Here is a 4,398-nt window from a genome sequence, read left to right on the forward strand (position 1 = left end):
GACCATATCATACAATAACGTATATCACCTCATGTCTTGACCATATCACATCACAACATGCCCTGCAAAAACAAGTTAGAAGTCATCTACTTTGTTGTTGTAAGTTTTACGTGGCTGCTACGGGCTTCTGGAAAGAACCGTTCTTACCTACGACAAAAAAACCACAATGGTGATTTATCAAGTTTGCTGTTTTAACCTTCAACAAGGACCGGCCGCAGTCAAATTTGATTCAACTAAAGTAGGAGAAACAGACACCCTCCAGCCACCTTCATGCAAAGTGTTGCATGTCTGTCGGTGGAACCGGTCTCATGAACTTGGTCATGTAAGGTTGGTCCCGGCCGCTTCATCCAACAATATCGCCGAATCAAAATAAGACATTGGTGGTAAGCAGTATGATGATCACCGCCCAAAAGTCTTTGTGTTCTACCCATGCACATCATCTACACATAGACCTAACTCGGATGCCACTGTTGGGGAACGTAGCATGCAATTTTAAAAAATTTCCTACGCTCACGCAAGATCTATCTAGGAGATGCATAGCAATGAGAGGGGGAGAGTGTGTATACGTACCCTCGTAGACCGAAAGCAGAAGCGTTGACAACACGGTTGATGTAGTCGAACTTCTTCTAGTTTCGACCAATCAAGTACCGTACGTACGGCACCACCAAGTTTTGCACACGTTCAGCTCGATGACATTCCTCGCCCTCTTGATCCAGCAATGTGTCAAGGAAGTAGATGAGTTCTGTCAGCACAACGGCATGGTGATGGTGATGGTGAAGTGATCTGCGTAGGTCTTCGCCTAAGTACTATGAAGATATGACCGTGGGAGTAAACGATGGAGGGGGCACCGCACGCGGCTATGCAATAGTCTGAGGTGTGCTAGAGGCGCCCCACACACATATATATATAGGTGTTGGGGAGAGGGGAGGCAGCCAAGGAGGTGCCCAAGTAGGCCGAATCCTACTTGGGGCCTTCCTATGGCTGGCGCCCCCCTTCCTTATTTACCGGAGGGGGAAGGAAAGAGGAGGGAGAGCGAAGGAAGGGGGAGGCCTAATCCCCCCCCCCTTCCTTCTCTCTTCCCCTCTTTCATTCTCCTCTAGTGGGACCCATATGGAGGCGCAACAACCCCTGGTGGCTGCTGTGTTTCCCCTCTTGGCCCATAAGGCCCATATCTTTTGTCGGGGGTGCCCGGAACCCCTTCAGGTTACCCAATATGTACCCGGTACCCTCTGGAACACTTCTGGTGCCCAAATACTATCGTCCTATATATCAATCTTTACCTCTCGACCATTTAGAGACTCCTCGCCATGTCTGTGATCTCATCCGGGACTACGAACAACATTTGGTCACCAAATCACATTACTCATATAATACAATGTCATCATCGAACGTTAAGCGTGCGGACCCTACGGGTTCGAGAACTATGTAGGCATGACCGAGACACCTCTCTGGTAAATAAACAATAGCGGAACCTAGATGCTCATATTGGCTCCCACATATTCTACAAAGATCTTTATCGGTCGAACCGTTATGACAACATACGTTATTCCCTTTATCATCGGTATGTTACTTGCCTGAGATTCGATCGTCGGTATCTTCATACCTAGTTCAGTCTCGTTACCGGCAAGTCTCTTTACTCGTTCCGTAATATATCATCATGCAACTAACTCATTAGTCACTTTGCTTGCAAGGCTTCTTATGATGTGTATTACCGAGAGGGCCCAGAGATACCTCTCTGATATTCGGAGTGACAAATCCTAATATCGATCTATGCCAGCCCAACAAACACCTTTGGAGATACCGGTAGAGCATCTTTATAATCACCCAGTTAAGTTGTGACGTTTGATAACACACAAGGCATTCCTCCGGTATTCGGGAGTTGCATAATCTCATAGTGGAAGGAATATGTATTTGACATGAAGAAAACAATAGCAATAAAACTGAACGATCAATATGCTATGCTAACGGATGGGTCTTGTCCATCACATCATTCTCCTAATGATGTGATCCCATTCATCAAATGACAACGCATGTCTATGGTTAGGAAACTTAACCATCTTTGATTAACAAGCTAGTCTAGTAAAGGCTTACTAGGAACACGGTGTTTTGTCTATGTATCCACACATGTATCAAGTTTCCGGTTAATACAATTATAGCATGAATAATAAACATTTATCATGATATAAGAAAATATAAAATAAAAACTTTATTATTGCCTCTAGGGCATATATCCTTCAATTCTCACTCCCCTACCCACATCAGTTAACCATCTTCCTCGCCTCAGGCTCTGTCTCCGGTGAAGTCCTGGCTCGGCCTCGCTTGGATCAGTGCTCCTTATTGAGTCCCATGTTTTCGCCCCCGTTCAGAATCGGCTGACGTGAGCAAAATTTTCTCGCACGTGAGGTTAAGGAAACACGTTTATTGTTAATGAACAGGGATAGTAGCTTTTACAATTTGATCCCCCTCAGTTTGCATGTTAGCAAGGCATTGGCTGCACAACAGCCATGATGGTTTTTTGTAACTAGATGATACCCCGCCCGCTTCGGCGCTGATTGGTTGCAATATTTTTTGATCTAATTTAAATAAAACAAAATAAATATAATATATTATATTATATTTGATTATGATATAGATGCAAATCCATATCTATACATACTATTGAAGGGAATTTGTATTCTTGGTCCGTCAAGCGTGTTTGTAAAAAGGCCCCTAATGATACCATAATTAGCATATGATTCAAACATGTGTATTTTATTAGCAACAAACTACGCTAGCACATGTGCGTTGTAGCATCCACTTCGTCTGTCACCTGCGTTTTGGATGCCCAGACTGTAGAATTGGGCCTAGCGTAATATTGGACTTGTGCAGGGCCACACAGCAGCAATCACAATGATCCTTTTCATGTTTATTCACATACTATTAAGGGCCTCTTCGGATTCCCTCCTCTCCACAACTCCGCTCCCGGAGTTGGAGGAGCGGCAATACAAAACCGCGGAGTGGGGAAGGAGAAGCTCCACAGATCCTCTGACTTCACGGAGCGGGAGGTTTACTGAATAGCCCCTAAATAGTCCCACATCAAGTTTTTTTAGATGACCGACGTCGGCTAGCTCCGCGAATATAGAATCATTAAAAGAATGGAAAAACTAACGCCCACACGTGTGGGCGTTTGCACATCGCCCACACACCTCCATCACCACTCATTTTGCCACGTATGAATAGATGACAGCAGCAGAAATCTTTTTGGTTTTTGGCTAAAAAACGTTTTATCTTCTAACTAAAAAACGAATTAAAAATCCGTTTTCACCATTAAATCCGTCTCGAAGAGATCTTCAAAACTAGACCCCATGTTGATATGTTTCGACGAAATTTTTTTTTGCCCAGAAGTTGCCATGATATTTACACTATAGTTGCCATAGTGCTTAAACTAAAGTTGCCATGTGGCAGTTTTAGTTTGTAGATCATGGCAATTTTAGTTTTTTGATGATGGCAATTTCAGTACTTTAACCATGAAAATATTTTTTGTATGAACCATGGCAATTTTAAGTGCATGTATCATGGCAATTTTAGTTTATAATGTATGGCAAGTCTACTTTTTTAATTCCCCATTTTATAATATGTTAAAATTTACTTTTAAATGTAAAAGAAAATAACTGAAACATATCATGGCAATTTCAGTGTAAATATCATGGCAATTCATGTGCAATAGACATGGAAACTTTTAATTAAAAAAATCGCCGAAATATATCGATATGAGTTCTAGTTTTGAAGATCTCATCGCGAGGGATTTAATGGTGAAAACGGATCTTCAATCGGATTTTTCATTTAAGAGAGATAAACCATTTTAAAAACTGAAAATCCAAAAAGATTTCCAAATGCATGCATGCAGTGACATGGCGTAGTTTGTGTGTTATATGACGTGTGGGCAGGTTTGACTCCCATCATACGTGTGGGCGTTAGCGTTGTCCTAAAAGAAAAAACTGCCTGATTAAAACACGGAAAAATGAACTAAAGTTGTCACAACAACCCACAAAAGACAACACCGGTCAAGACAACCACATGAAGATAGATAATTTGTTTATTTTTATCTTCTCGGTTAGTGCGAGTAGACTATAATAGATAATTTGTTTTTTTTTCCTAAAAAAATATTCGATTGATATAATCCTTTCTAGACTTTGGCTTACGCCTCACTGCCGCCGGATAGCACCGTGGAATCTGCCAATTTTGATTTATGCCAACTAATGCTACAATTGCTACGCTACAAGATATCTTTCTATCTTTTATCCCGTTGCAATGCACATGCATATTTGCTACTCCCTCCGTCCAATAATATATGATGTTTTTTAAGGTGAAACAACTTGCAAAAACATCTTATATTATAGGATGGAGAGAATAGCATAT

Source organism: Triticum dicoccoides, chromosome 5B (assembly GCF_002162155.2).
Source record: "Triticum dicoccoides isolate Atlit2015 ecotype Zavitan chromosome 5B, WEW_v2.0, whole genome shotgun sequence".
NCBI lineage: Eukaryota > Viridiplantae > Streptophyta > Magnoliopsida > Poales > Poaceae > Triticum > Triticum dicoccoides.